The sequence below is a fragment of the Oncorhynchus masou genome, chromosome 16 (genome assembly GCF_036934945.1).
Source record: "Oncorhynchus masou masou isolate Uvic2021 chromosome 16, UVic_Omas_1.1, whole genome shotgun sequence".
Lineage (NCBI taxonomy): Eukaryota > Metazoa > Chordata > Actinopteri > Salmoniformes > Salmonidae > Oncorhynchus > Oncorhynchus masou.
In genome coordinates, this window is record NC_088227.1 from 44571288 (window position 1) to 44587410 (window position 16123).

The 16123-nt window shown below is 47.3% G+C and overlaps 1 protein-coding gene across 1 annotated transcript in view; it reads right to left on the bottom strand.

Annotated features, from left to right (window-relative positions):
- pinx1 (PIN2 (TERF1) interacting telomerase inhibitor 1) overlaps positions 1 to 16123 on the bottom strand; it is a 60843-nt gene that overhangs the window by 18326 nt on the left and 26394 nt on the right. The window lies entirely within an intron of this gene.

Consider the following 16123-nt stretch of genomic DNA (forward strand, 5'->3'; position numbering starts at 1 on the left):
GAGAGAGAGAGAGAGTAGGAGAAAAGAGAGAGGGGGGGGGAAGAGAGAGAGAGTAGGAGAAGAGAGAGAGGGGGGGAGGAGAGAGTAGGGAGAAGAGGGGGAGAGAGAGGGGAGAAGAGAATGGGGGAGAGGGGGAGAAGAGAGAGAAGGGGAGGAGAGAGAGATGGGGAGGAGAGAGAGAGTAGGAGGAGAGAGAGAGAGGGGGGGGAAGAGAGAGAGAGTAGGAGGAGAGAGATCGAGAGTAGGAGAAGAGAGAGAGAGGGGGGAGGAGAGAGAGAGTAGGAGAAGAGAGAGAGAGGGGGAGGGAGAGAGAGTAGGAGAAGAGAGAGCGAGAGTAGGAGGAGAGAGAGCGAGAGTAGGAGGGGGAGAGAGAGGGGGGGGAGAGAGAGAGAGTAGGAGAGAGAGAGAGAGGGGGAGGAGGAGAGAGAGTAGGAGAAGAGAGAGAGAGTAGGAGGAGAGAGAGAGAGTAGGAGAAAAGAGAGAGGGGGGGGGGGAAGAGAGAGAGAGTAGGAGAAGAGAGAGAGAGGGGGGGAGGAGAGAGTAGGAGAAGAGAGAGAGGGGGAGAAGAGAGAGGGGGAGAAGAGAATGGGGGAGAGGGGGAGAAGAGAGAGAAGGGGAGGAGAGAGAGATGGGGAGGAGAGAGAGAGTAGGAGGAGAGAGAGAGAGGGGGGGGAAGAGAGAGAGAAGAGAGAAAGAGGGGGAGAAGAGAGAAAGAGGGGGAGAAGAGAGAGGGGGAGGAGAGAGAAGAGAGAAAGAGAAGAGAGAAAGAGGGGAAGAAGAGAGAGAGAGAGAAGAGAGAAAGAGGGGGAAGAAGAGAGAGAGAGGGGGGAGAGAGAGAGGGGTAAAGGGACAGGGGAGAAGAGAGAGAGGGGAAGAAGAGAGAAAGAGGGGGAGAAGAGAGAGGGGTAAAGGGACAGGGGGAGGAGAGAGAGAGGGAGAAGAGAGAGGGAGAAGAGAGAAAGAGGGGGAGAAGAGAGAGAGGGGGGGAGAGAGTAGGAGAAGAGAGAGAGAGTAGGAGAAGAGAGAGAGAGAGGGGGAGGAGAGAGAGAGAGTAGGAGAAGAGAGCGAGAGAGTAGGAGAAGAGAGAGAGGGGGAGAAGAGAGAGGGCGAGAAGGGGGAGTGAGAGAGGGGGAGAAGAGAGAGAAGGGGAGGAGAGAGAGATGGGGAGCAGAGAGAGAGAAGAGAGAAAGAGGGGGAGAAGAGAGAGGGGGAGAGAGAGAGAAGAGAGAAAGAGAAGAGAGAGAGGAGAGAGAGGAGAGAGAGAGGAGAGAAAGAGGGGGAGAAGAGAGAGAGAAGAGAGAAAGAGGGGGAGAAGAGAGAAAGAGGGGGAGAAGAGAGAGAGAGGGGTAAAGGGACAGGGGGAGGAGAGAGAGGGAGAAGAGAGAGGGAGAAGAGAGAAAGAGGGGGAGAAGAGTGAGAGAGGGGGGGAGAGAGTAGGAGAAGAGAGAGAGGGGGGAGAAGAGAGAGAGAGGGGGGGAGAGAGTAGGAGAAGAGAGAGAGGGGGGAGAAGAGAGAGAGAGTAGGAGAGGGGTAAACGGACGGGTGGGGGGGTTGTGGGCGGGCTCTGAAGGCCTCTCCTTCAAAACATTCCATCTCTAGCCTCAGAACAGAGCCAACGGTGAGACGTGGCTGCTGAAGCCAGGACATTACCGTAGATGCCAAGCCAATTCAGTGTATGAATCAATCAAGCCAGGAATGGATGGGGGTTCAACAGAATGCAGTAGCCACCGTTTCACTTGTCCTGCGGTAAACTAGTGTTTGGTCCAGGGTGGGTACGTACAACGCCTTCAGGACAGTATCCAGACACCTTGACTTTTTCCACAATATGCTACAGCCTTATTCTAAAATAGATTTTTTTTTAAACACAAATCCTCAGTAATCAACACACAATATCCCATAATAATTGTTTGTAGTTGTGTGCAAATTTAGTAAAAATGAAATAAATACCTTATTTACCTTAGTATTCAGACCCTTTACTGTGAGACTCGAAATTGAGGTTACATTTTACATTTAAGTCATTTAGCAGACGCTCTTATCCAGAGCGACTTACAAATTGGTGAATTCACCTTCTGACATCCAGTGGAACAGCCACTTTACAATAGTGCATCTAAATCATTTAAGGGGGGGTGAGAAGGATTACTTTATCCTATCCTAGGTATTCCTTGAAGAGGTGGGGTTTCAGGTGTCTCCGGAAGGTGGTGATTGACTCCGCTGTCCTGGCGTCGTGAGGGAGTTTGTTCCACCATTGGGGGGCCAGAGCAGTGAACAGTTTTGACTGGGCTGAGCGGGAACTGTACTTCCTCAGTGGTAGGGAGGCGAGCAGGCCAGAGGTGGATGAACGCAGTGCCCTTGTTTGGGTGTAGGGCCTGATCAGAGCCTGGAGGTACTGCGGTGCCGTTCCCCTCACAGCTCCGTAGGCAAGCACCATGGTGCATCGTTTGTTTCCATTGATCATCCTTGATATGTTTCTGCAAGTTGATTGGAGTCAACCTGTGGTATATTCAATTGATTGGACATTTTTTGGAAAAGCACACACCTGTCTATATAAAGTCTCACAGTTGACAGTGCATGTAAGAGTAAAAACCAAGCCATGAGGTAGAAGGATTTGTCCGTAGAGCTCAGAGACAGGATTGTGTCGAGGCACAGATCTGGGGAAGGGTACCAAAACATTTCTGCAGCATTGAAGGTCCCCAAGAATACAGTGGCCTCCATCATTCTTAAATGGAATCAGTTTGGAACCACTAAGACTCTTCCTAGAGCTGAGCACCCGGCCAAACTGAGCAATCGAGGGAGAAGGGCCTTGGTCAGGGAGGTGACCAATTCCTCTGTGGAGATGGGAGAACCTTCCAGAAAGACAACCATCTATGCAGCACTCCACCAATCAGGCCTTTATGGTAGAGTGGCCAGACAGAAGCCACTCCTCAGTAAAAGGCACATGACAGACCGCTTGGAGTTTGCCAGAAGGCAACTAAAGACTCTCAGACCACGAGAAACAAGATTCTCTGGTCTGGTGAAAACAAGATTGAACTCTTTGACCTGAATGCCAACGTCACGTCTAGAGGAAAACTGGCACCATCCCTACAGTGAAGCGTGGTGGTGGCAGCATCATGCTGTTGGGATGTTTTTCAGCGGCAGGGACTGGGAGGCTAGTCTGGATCGATGCAAAGATGAACAGAGCAAAGTAGAGAGAAATCCTTGATGGAAACCTGCTCCAGAGCGCTCAAGACCTCAGACTGAGGAGAAGGTTCACCTTCCAACAGGACAACGACCCTAAGCACACAGCCTAGACAACGCAGGAGTGGCTTCAGGACAAGACTCAATGTCGTTGAGGGCCCAAGCCAGAACCCTGACTTGAACCTGTTTTAACATCTCTGGAGACCTGAAAATAGCTCCCCATCCAACCTGACAGAGATTGAGAGGATCTGCAGAGAGGAATGGGAGAAACTCCCAGAACATAAGTGTGCCAAGCTTGTAGCGTCATACACAAGAAGACTCAAGGCTGTCATTTCTGCCAAAGGTGCTTCAACAAAGTACTGAGTAAAGGGACTGAATACTGATGTAAAAGTGATATTTCCATTTTTTCCCCCCTTCGTCATTATGGGGTATTGTGATGTCATTATGGGGTATTGTGATGTCATTATGGGGTATTGTGATGTCATTATGGGGTATTGTGTGTAGATTGATGAGGGGGAAAAAAACATTTAAATCCATTCTAGAATAGGTCTGCAACCTAACAAAATTTGGGTAAAAAAAAATTTTTATAAAATCAATGGGTCTGAATACTTTTCGAAGGCACTGTGTGCAGTGGGGCAAAACAAGTATTTAGTCAGCCACCAATTGTGAAAGTTCTCCCACTTACAAAGATGAGAGGCCTGTAATTTTCATCATAGGTACACTTCAACTATGACAGACAAAATGAGAAGAAAAAAAATCACATTGTAGGATTTTTAAGGAATTTATTTGCAAATTATGGTGGAAAATAAGTATTTGGTCACCTCCAAACAAGCAAGATTTCTGGCTCTCACAGACTTGTAACTTATTCTTTAAGAGGCTCCTCTGTCCTCCACTCGTTACCTGTATTAATGGCACCTGTTTGAACTTGTTATCAGTATAAAAGACACCTGTCCACAACCTCAAACAGTCACACTCCAAACTCCACTATGGCCAAGACCAAAGAGCACTAGAAACAAAATTGTAGACCTGCACCAGGCTGGGAAGACTGAATCTGAAAATGACTTAAATGCAATAGGTAAGCAGCTTGGTTTGAAGAAATCAACTGTGGGAGCAATTATTAGGATATGGAAGACATACAAGACCACTGATAATCTCCCTCGATCTGGGGCTCCATGCAAGATCTCACCCTGTGGGGTCAAAATGATCACAAGAACGATGAGCAAAAATCCCAGAACCACACGGGGGGACCTAGTGAAAGACCTGCAGAGAACTGGGACCAAAGTAACAAAGCCTACCATCAGCTTTGTAAGAAGCATTTCAAGGTCCTGGAGTGGCCTAGCCAGTCTCCAGATCTCAAACCCATAGAAAATCCTTGGAGGGAGTTGAAAGTCCGTGTTGCCCAGCAACAGCCCCAAAACATCACTGCTCTAGAGGAGATCTGCATGGAGGAATGGATCAAAATACCAGCAACAGTGTGTGAAAACCTTGTGAAGACTTACAGAAAACGTTTGACCTCTGTCATTGCCAACAAAGGGTATATAACAAAGTATTGAGAAACTTTTGTTATTGACCAAATACTTATTTTCCACCATAATTTGCAAATAAATTCATTAAAAATCCTACAATGTGATTTTCTGGATAGTTTTTTCTCATTTTGTCCATCATAGTTGAAGTGTACCTATGATGAAAATTACAGGCCTCATCTTTTTAAGTGGGAGAATTTGCACAATTGCACAATTGGTGGCTGACTAAATACTTTTTTGCCCCACTGTCAAACTGTCTCTGGCTCGGACAAGGCTATACATACCTTTTCAATAACTAAACTACATCCCTGTACACTGCTGGTGATCAAATTTTCTCAGAGAGTGAATAGTTATTTAGGGAAACCAAACTAAAATCAAGTGTTGTTACGTTGTAAATAGTCTCCCATATTTCCAGTACTACTTTTATTTCTGCTTGTACATTAACGCTTGTCCTCTTGTTGGGGACAAGTAAAAAAATAAATAAAAAATCCCTATCAAACAATTACTCCGATCAGAATTATATCGGAAGTCAACATTGGAATAATATTCAAATCAATATTAATGTACCAATCAACAGTTTGGACACACCTACTCATTCCAGGGGTTTTCTTTATTGGTACTATTTTCTACATTGTAGAATAATAGTGAAGACATCAAAATGATGAAGTATCACATATGGCATCATGTAGTAACCCAAAAAAGTTAAACAAAATGTAAATATATTTTATATTTGAGATTCTTCAATGTAGCCACCCATTTGCCTTGATGACAGCTTTGCACACTCTTGGCTTTCTCTCAACCAGCTTCATGAGGTAGTCACCTGGAATGCATTTCATTTAATGTGTGCCTTGTTCATTAAAAGTTAAAAATGGGGAAATTGTTTTCCTTCTTCTCAATGTGTTTGAGCCGATCAGTTGTGATGTGACAAGGTAGGGTTGGTATACAGAAGATGGTCCTATTTGGTGAATGACCAAGTCCATATTAACAGCTCAAATAAAAAAAAGAACTGACAGTCCATCATTACTTTCAAACATAACTTCTCCATCCTTCTTTCCTGTCTCCTCCTCCTGCCTTTTCCCCCCGCCTCCTCCTCCTGCCTTTTCCCCGCCTCCCCCCCACCTCCTCCTCCTGCCTTTTCCCCCTGCCTCCCCACCACCTCCTCCTGCCTTCTCCCCCCCACCTCCTCCTGCCTTTTCCCCCTTCTCCCCCCCACCTCCTCCTGCCTTCTCCCCCCACCTCCTCCTGCCTTTTCCCCCTTCTCCCCCCCACCTCCTCCTGCCTTCTCCCTTCTCCCACCCACCTCCTCCTGCCTTCTCCCCCCACCTCCTCCTGCCTTCTCCCCCCACCTCCTCCTGCCTTCTCCCCCCACCTCCTCTTACCTTCTCCCCCCCAACCTCCTCCTGCCTTCTCCCCCCCCGCCTCCTCCTGCCTCCCCCCACCTCCCTTCTCCCCCTCACCGCCTCCTGCCCCCCTCACCTGCCTCCTCGCCTCCCCCTGCCCCCTCACCTGCCTCCTCCATCTTCCCTCACCACAAGAGAAATCACATGCTCTTGCTCCTGGTATCATAGAGGACTTCTGGTCACTTCTAAATGAAGGTGTGTTGGCTGCTGTAATGTAGCTTCCAGTTCTCCCCATCCTCCCGTCTCTCACCCCAATGCTCCCTGTGCTTTTCAGCAGGCAAGCAGTGCCCCTGGCCACCCCCCTCTCCTCCTCCTCTTCCCCCAGGCCCCTCCTCTACCCCCCACCACCAAGACCACTACCCCCAGCCTCTCTCTTCTCTGTCCACCTCCCCAGCCTGGTTGATTTATTTCTCCTTCCCCCCAGCCACTCCGCCTGTCCCCCACCCCACCTGGCCCCCACCCCGCCTGTCCCCCACCCCACCTGGCCCCCAGCCAGTCCAGTCCCGGTCACTACGTAAGTGTGAAATAGCCGACGAGGCTGCAACGACTCCAGCGGGCCCCGGCTACAGAGCCACACGGCATTAGCTGGAGTAAACCTTCCTGCCGCTGTCGTCGCCCGGCGACCGGTGAAAAATGTCCTGTGATTGGCTAATTAATCAGTCAAAAGGGGAGCGATGCGGCCTGTTACTGGTGGGACCGGAGCGGGTGCCCACAGAGGGCCTGCTGATAAATAGTCTCCCTGCCGATTCATACATCAACAAAAGTTAGTCATTTTTCTAAAGCCCAAGGCTGGCTGTGAAAGGTAGGGAAGGGAGAGCTATCGCCACCGAATCATTCCAAACCAGTTTTCATTTCTCTCTTTCTCTCACTTTATAGATTTTTTGTTGTTGTTGTTGATTGTGGAAAGAAGGGGCTCCTCTCTACTCGACAGACAATTCTGTTTTGAAAATGTCTCACTTTAAAAAAAATCTTGTGTCATTTCTCTCTTTGAAGAGAGCGCTCTCCTTTTTTTTCGTTGCTTAGCCTAGTCTTGTAATAAAAAGCCTGCTGAATGGGAAATCTCCTGAATTTCATCTATGTGCGGGAAACCAGCCCCGTGTAGTTCATGCAGATTAGGGGAGGCAGGTAGTCTAGTGGTTAGAGGAGGCAGGTAGTCTAGTTGTTAGAGCGTTGAGCCAGTAACCGAAAGGGTTGCTAGTTCAAATCCCCGAGCTGACAAGGTACAAATCTGTCGTTCTGGCCCTGAACAAGGCAGTTAACCCACCGTACCCCAGTAGGCCGTCATTGAAAATAGGAATTTGTTCTTCACCTGACTTGCCTAGTTAAACGAATAAAAACGTGTCTGGGATGTATTTAAACTGCCTTTTGACGGTTGTTGATCTACCTGCAGCTGTCTTACAGACTCGTTGGTTGTTTCAGCACGGTGGGTGAACAGTACACCCCCATAGGGTCATGAAAAACACAAAGAAACCCCACGGCTCTGTCTGAATTCATTTAAAAAACAAATGAGGGTTATAGAGTCTTGGCGAGGCGCCTGCATTCCAATATTCATTCTGGTCTTGTTTTCCTCAATCAGCAAACTCCTACAGCATTATAGGAATTGTCATCAAGAGATAGATAGATATATATATATATTATATAGCTTGTATACAGAACAGGTTAGAATTGACAGAAAGGTTGATGCCCCCCCCCGCCCCCCAAAAAATAAAAATCAACATTACTGGACTTTGAAATGGCGAACCCATCCATCATTTCGGACTGTATTTGTATCTGTATTTTTGAGGTAAACAACTACCTGGCAATATCAACGTTTCATCATCATGTAACAGAATATAGAATGCCCATGGTCGATGGTAATGAATAGGTCGAGCAGTTAGTTTGTTCGTTAGTTAGTAGGTTCTGGTTCTAGGGTCAACGAGGTTTCAGCCAGGCGACCGGTACGGAGTACTTCTCTTGGGGTTGAGTCGACCTCCCTGCCCTCTCCCACTCCCACTCCCTGCTCCGCCACAAAGAGGCCAGGCTCCAGCTCTGTCGCTGGTCACCTGTTGGCTGGTTATTCTGCCCACGCCCGTCCACATGAAGGATCACTCGTCAGCGTGGAGGGGAGGGGTCCCGGGTGACGTTGTCTTCAGAAAAAAGGAGGATAAGGACCGGGTGGTGTAGGGGTGTGTGAGGCAGAGCAGGTTGGGGGTTCAGGGACGACGGGCAGAGCGGGAACAGGGTACGGGGCATTTGGCAGATGCTGGTGGTGTGGCAAGCAGGGTGTCTGGGAAGGGACAGGAGGAGTCTACAGAGACACAGGGCTGCTGGGAAGGGACAGGCGGAGTGTACAGAGACACAGGGTGTCTGGGAAGGGACAGGCGGAGTCTACAGAGACACAGGGCTGCTGGGACGGGACAGGAGGAGTCTACAGAGACACAGGGTGTCTGGGAAGGGACAGGAGGAGTCTACAGAGACACAGGGTGTCTGGGAAGGGACAGGAGGAGTCTACAGAGACACAGGGCTGCTGGGAAGGGACAGGAGGAGTCTACAGAGACACAGGGTGTCTGGGAAGGGACAGGAGGAGTCTACAGAGACACAGAGCTGTTGGGAAGGGACAGGAGGAGTCTACAGAGACACAGGGTGTCTGGGAAGGGACAGACAGAGTCCACAGAGACACAGGGTGTCTGGGAAGGGACAGACAGAGTCTACAGAGACACAGAGCTGTTGGGAAGGGACTTTAGGAGTCTACAGAGACACAGGGTGTCTGGGAAGGGACAGACAGAGTCTACAGAGACACAGGGTGTCTGGGAAGGGACAGGAGGAGTCTACAGAGATGCAGGGCTGCTGGGACGGGACAGACAGAGTCTACAGAGACACAGAGCTGCTGGGACGGGACAGACAGAGTCTACAGAAACACAGAGCTGCTGGGACGGGACAGGAGGAGTCTACAGAGACACAGGGATGCTGGGAAGGGACAGACAGAGTCCACAGAGACACAGAGCTTGAAAACATTGATGCCAACGCAGAAGCCTTTGTCTTTTTCCTCCACTACAGCAGAACTACCCAGAGTCCTCCACTACAGTAGAACTACCCAGAGTCCTCCACTACAGTAGAACTACCCAGAGTCCTCCACTACAGTAGAACTACCCAGAGTCCTCCACTACAGTAGAACTACCCAGAGTCCTCCACTACAGTAGAACTACCCAGAGTCCTCCACTACAGTAGAACTACCCAGAGTCCTCCACTACAGTAGAACTACCCAGAGTCCTCCACTACAGTAGAACTACCCAGAGTCCTCCACTACAGTCTACAGTAGAACTACCCAGAGTCCTCCACTACAGTCTACAGCAGAACTACCCAGAGTCCTCCACTACAGCAGAACTACCCAGAGTCCTCCACTACAGCAGAACTACCCAGAGTCCTCCACTACAGTAGAACTACCCAGAGTCCTCCACTACAGCAGAACTACCCAGAGTCCTCCACTACAGCAGAACTACCCAGAGTCCTCCACTACAGCAGAACTACCCAGAGTCCTCCACTACAGCAGAACTACCCAGAGTCCTCCACTACAGCAGAACTACCCAGAGTCCTCCACTACAGCAGAACTACCCAGAGTCCTCCACTACAGCAGAACTACCCAGAGTCCTCCACTACAGCAGAACTACCCAGAGTCCTCCACTACAGCAGAACTACCCAGAGTCCTCCACTACAGCAGAACTACCCAGAGTCCTCCACTACAGCAGAACTACCCAGAGTCCTCCACTACAGCAGAACTACCCAGAGTCCTCCACTACAACAGAACTACCCAGAGTCCTCCACTACAACAGAACTACCCAGAGTCCTCCACTACAGCAGAACTACCCAGAGTCCTCCACTACAACAGAACTACCCAGAGTCCTCCACTACAGTAGAACTACCCAGAGTCCTCCACTACAGTAGAACTACCCAGAGTTTTCTACTACAGTAGAACTACCCAGAGTCCTCCACTACAGTCTACAGCAGAACTATCCAGACCACTAGTGTTTATTTTAAATCACTAACATTGGAAAGACTTCAGTGGTACAACATTTCTAGTGGTATGGCCAACCTAACTAATATGATATTACAATATTCCTGGTCTTGTGTGAGGTCTAGTGTGTGTCAATTTAGTCCGTCCGGTCCAGGGTTCAGTCCGTCTGGTCCAGGGTTCAGTCCGTCCGGTCCAGGGTTCAGTCCGTCCGGTCCAGGGTTCAGTCCGTCCGGTCCAGGGTTCAGTCCGTCCGGTCCAGGGGTTCAGTCCAGGGTTCAGTCCGTCCGGTCCAGGGTTCAGTCCGTCCGGTCCAGGGTTCAGTCCGTCCGGTCCAGGGTTCAGTCCGTCCGGTCCAGGGTTCAGTCCGTCCGGTCCAGGGTTCAGTCCGTCCGGTCCAGGGTCCAGTCCGTCCGGTCCAGGGTCCAGTCCGTCCGGTCTAGGGTCCAGTCCGTCCTGTCCAGTCCGTCCGGTCCAGGGTTCAGTCCGTCCGGTCCAGGGTTCAGTCCGTCCGGTCCAGGGTTGAATGTGTGTGTGGGTCGCTGTGATAGCCCTGTTCCAATGTATATCAGCTTGAGAGTGACTGGTAGCAGGAATATAGAAATACTAATGGTAATATTTACAGTTGAAGTCGGAAGTTTACATACACTTAGGTTAGAGTCATTAAAACTCATTTTTCAATCACTCCATAAATTTTTTGTTAACAAACTATAGTTTTGGCAAGTCGGTTAGGACATTGACAAATTTTTTCCAACAATTATTTAACTTATAATCCACTGTATCACAATTCCAGTGGGTCAGAAGTTTACATACACTAAGTTGACTGTGCCTTTAAACAGCTTGGAAAATTCCAGAAAATGATGTCATGGCTTTAGAAACTTCTGATAGACTAATTGACATCATTTGAATCAATTGGAGTTGTATCTGTGGATGTATTTCAAGGCCTACCTTCGAACTCAGCGCCTCTTTGCAAGAGGCAAATAATTGTAGACCTCAAGTCTGGTTCATCCTTGGGAGCAATTTCCAAACGCCTGAAGGTACCACGTTCATCTGTACAAACAATAGTATGCAAGTATAAACACCATGGGACCACGCAGCCGTCATAACGCTTAGGAAGGAGACGCGTTCTGTCTCCTAGAGATGAAAGTACTTTGGTGCGAAAAGTGCATATCAATCCCAGAACAACCGCAAAGGACCTTGTGAAGATGCTGGAGGAAACAGGTACAAAAGTATCTATATCCACAGTAAAAACGAGTCCTATATCGGCATAACCTGAAAGGCCGCTCAGCAAGGAAGAAGCCACTGTTCCAAAACCACCATAAAAAAACAAACTACGGTTGCAACTGCACATGGGGACAAAGATTGTACTTTTTGGAGATGCTTGCAAGCTGAAGAACACCATCCCAAACATGAAGCTGGGGGTGGCAGCATCATGTTGTGGGGCTGCTTTGCTGCAGGAGGGACTGGTGCACTTCACAAAATAGACGGCATCATGAGGAGGGAAAATGATGTGGATATGTTGAAGCAACATCTAAAGACAACAGTCAGGAAGTTAAAGCTTGGTCGCAAATGAGTCTTCCAAATGGACAATGACCACAAGCATGCTTCCAAAGTTGTGGCAAAATGGCTGTGCGAGCAACGAGGCCTACAAACCTGACTCAGTTACACCAGCTCTGTCAGGAGGAATGGGCCACAACTCACCCAACTTATTGTGGGAAGCTTGTGGAAGGCAACCTGAAACATTTGACCCAAGTTAAACAATATAAAGGCAATGCTACTAAATACAAATTGGAATGTATATAAACTTCTGACCCACTGGGAATGTGATGAAAGAAAAAGCTGAAATGAATCATTCTCTCTACTATTATTCTTAAAATAAAGTGGTGGTCCTAACTGGCGTAAGACAGGGAATTCCTACTAGGATTAAATGTCAGGAATTGTGATAAACTGAGTTTAAATGTATTTCGCTAAGGTGCATGTAAACTTCCGACTTCAACTGCACACGGAAACAGGGCTGATCGTGACTGGTAGCAGGAAATATAGGAATACTTCAAAGTACTTAAAAGTATTTAAAAGTAATATACTAAAAACCGTCCTACCTCACTGCCACCAACACATCTCCTGGTCACTAGGGGGAGCTAAAACTTTAGACCACTTTTATTCTACCCACAGAAACACATACAAGCCCCTCCCTCCTTCTCCCTTCGGCAAATCTGACCATGACTCCATTCTCCTGCTTCCTGTTTACAAACCAACGCTCAAACAGGAAGTACCGGTGATGCGCTCAATACGGAAGTAGTCGGACAAAGCAGACGCGAGGCCACAAGTCTGTGTTTTTTGCTAGTACCGACTGGGATATTTCCTGGGATTCATCCGATAACATTGATAACGAACTTTATCAATAGACGATGTCGTCCCCACAGTGACTATAAGAACGTATCCCAACCAAAAACCATGGATCACAGGCAATATCCGCGCTGGGCTAAAAGCTAGCACAGCTGCTTACAAGGACCGGTACTAGGGCTGACCCCAATTAGTCGACTGGTCAATTGTTTGGACACACCTACTCATTCAAGGGGTTTTCTTGGTTTCTATATTTTTGCTGTTTATGACTTTGTACCCTGCCTTCGTGTACACATCAATCTCAAATACCTTATTATTATCTATCCTGATGCCTAGTCACTTTACCCTGCCTTCATGTACATATCTACCTCTAATACCTTATTATTATCTATCCTGATGCCTAGTCACTTTACCCTGCCTTCATGGACATATCTACCTCTAATACCTTATTATTATCTATCCTGATGACTAGTCACTATACCCTGCCTTCATGTACATATCTACCTCTAATACCTTATTATTATCTATCCTGATGACTAGTCACTATACCCTGCCTTCATGTACATATCTACCTCTAATACCTTATTATTATCTATCCTGATGACTAGTCACTTTACCCTGCCTTCATGGACATATCTACCTCTAATACCTTATTATTATCTATCCTGATGACTAGTCACTATACCCTGCCTTCGTGTACACATCTACCTCAAGTACCTCGGTAGCAGGATAAATATGGTAATATTTACGGTAATCGATAGAGCAGTGTAGGTGTGAGGGGGGGGGGGTGTTGCATCAATAATGAGTGTGAGTGAGGGTTTATGTGAGTATGAGTGAGGGTTTATGTGAGTGAGGGTTTATGTGAGTGTGCGTGAGGGTTTATGTGAGTATGAGTGAGGGTTTATGTAAGTATGAGTGAGGGTTTATGTGAGTATGAGTGAGGGTTTATGTGAGTGAGGGTTTATGTGAGTGAGGGTTTATGTGAGTGAAGGTTTATGGGAGTGTGAGTGAGGGTTTATGTGAGTGAGGGTTTATGTGAGTGTGGGTTTATGTGAGTGAGGGTTTATGTGAGTGAGGGTTTATGTGAGTGTGGGTTTATGTGAGTGAGGGTTTATGTGAGTGTGAGTGTGGGTTTATGTAAGTGAGGGTTTATGTGAGTGTGAGTGAGGGTTTATGTGAGTGAGGGTTTATGTGAGTGAGGGTTTATGTGAGTGAGGGTTTATGTGAGTGTGAGTGAGGGTTTATGTGAGTGTGAGTGAGGGTTTATGTGAGTGAGGGTTTATGTGAGTGAGGGTTTATGTGAGTGAGGGTTTATGTGAGTGTGAGTGAGGGTTTATGTGAGTGTGAGTGAGGGTTTATGTGAGTGTGAGTGAGGGTTTATGTGAGTGTGAGTTTATGTGAGTGAGGGTTTATGTGAGTGAGGGTTTATGTGAGTGAGGGTTTATGTGAGTGTGAGTGAGGGTTTATGTGAGTGACAGTGAAGGTGTGTGTCTGACTGGGTAGAGACTTGTGGATAGGCAGAGACAGGTAGACAGTGTGTATAGTCTGTGGGAGAAGGAGCGCGACACTTCTTAGCCATTTAACTTACAGCCAGGGGATAAGAGCGTCTGCTAAATGACTTAAATGTAAATGTAATGTTAACTTACAGCCAGGGGGGACAGCAGCTGTTTAGGAGCCTGTTGGTCTGTGCACCAGTTCCATGTTCTGTTACTGTAGTACAGCTTACTGGCTCGGGGTGTTTTGCCCCATTGGCTGTGTTAGGAATTTGTTATGTAATTAGGACGAAAATGACCAATGCACTGTAGTGGCTGTTTGGGTTAGTAAAGCAGGCGATGCTTGTGGTGTGGACTGCATTGTTTAGCAGTCTGTGTGTGTGTGTGTGTGTGTGTGTGTGTGTGTGTGTGTGTGTGTGTGTGTGTGTGTGTGTGTGTGTGTGTGTGTGTGTGTGTGTTTGGGCAGTGTTGTGTTTGTTGTGAAGGCTAGGAGCTCTAATTTGCTCTCAGATTGCAACTAATTGCGTGAAACACGAGGTGAGTGTGTCCATTGACAGGGCCCTCCGAGCACCTCGGAGAACAAGTGCCTGTGACCCCCCCCACCACCACCACCAGCTCTCTCGGTGGCACCCACCAAACTGAGCCAACTGTCTGACACATACAGATTAGCCCCGGGGTAAAAGAGAGAAAAACAAAGCGTTTGTCTCTTGGTTACTGGTCTAAAATGGAATGGTAATTACAGACACGGAGATGCAGCGAACAGCCTAACGACGATCATCGAGATCCCATTGGTTGCTTACACACACACACACACGTCTAATCACTGCCTCTTTTGATGTAATCAATCACAGAGGGTAATGTAAACACTGGGGAGTATTTTTTTTGTCTGTGCCCTTTTGTGGGGAAAACTCATCCCGACTTGCTGGATCTGGCTCTCCAGTATCTGCGCTTTAGGCCCTCCCAGGCCCACCCGTGGCTGTGCCTCTGCCCAGTCATGTGAAATCCATAGATTAGTGCCTAATGAATTTATTTCAATTGACTGATTTCCTTATATGAACTGTAACTCAGTAAAAACTTTTAAAATTGTTGCGTTAGATACAGTACCAGTCAAAAGTTGACACACCTACTCATTCAAGGGTTTATTTTTTTTAAACTATTTTCTACATTGTAGAATAATAGTGGACACGAAAACTATGAAATAACACATATGGAATCATGTAGTAACAAAAAACAAATCAAAAATTAAATTAAACATATATTTAAAGAAAATGTGAGATTTTTTTAACCTTTATTTAACCAGGCAAGTCAGTTAAGAACAAATTCTTATTTTCAATGACGGCCTAGGAACAGTGGTTTAACTGCCTTGTTCAGGGGCAGAACGACAGATTTGTACCTTGTCAGCTCGGGGGTTTGAACTCGCAACCTTCCGGTTACTAGTCCAACGCTCTAACCACTAGGCTAGCTACCCTGCCTCCGATTCTTCAAAGTAGCCACCCTTTGCCTTGATGACAGCTCTGCAGACTTGGCATTCTCTCAACCAGCTTCATGAGGTAGTCACCTGGAATCCATTTAAGTTAATTTGTGGAATTTCTTTCCTTCTTAATGTGTTTGAGCCAAATCAGTTGTTTTGTGACGAGGTAATGGTGGTATACAGAACATACTTAGAAAGTTTATTCAAGTGCAGTCGCAAAAAACATCAAGTGCTATGAGGTAACTCAGGTGTCTATACTTTAACAGCCAAGGTCCCATTCTAAATTCAAATCTGCTGCTGATGGACCTCATGAGCTGGACTGGTCTGACTGGTCTGACTGCTCTGTGTTTTGATATGAAATCCACATCACCCACTAAATTAACTTATCATTTTTTTGCAGGTTTCAAGCTAGTAATGTATAAATATTTATCTTTAAAATATAATTATGACATAGCCAATGAATATATATAGCACCATTTTGTATTTCACCTCCCCCCCCCATCGCATAACCAAATGGTTTTGACCGTTTAGAAGTTTGAACGGAGTGAGGAAGTCTCCCCCCGCAGTGGTTTTACCCAATCACCTTCCAGAGGATCACGATCATATTTCTCACCGGAAACGGATTCATGGCAAAAGAAGCGACACTGTGTAGGTCTAACTGAAGGAAAAGTGTCGTGGTGGGCGGACGGGGAGGTGGTGTGTGTCGGTTTTCCTGTCCTCCCACGCCAGGC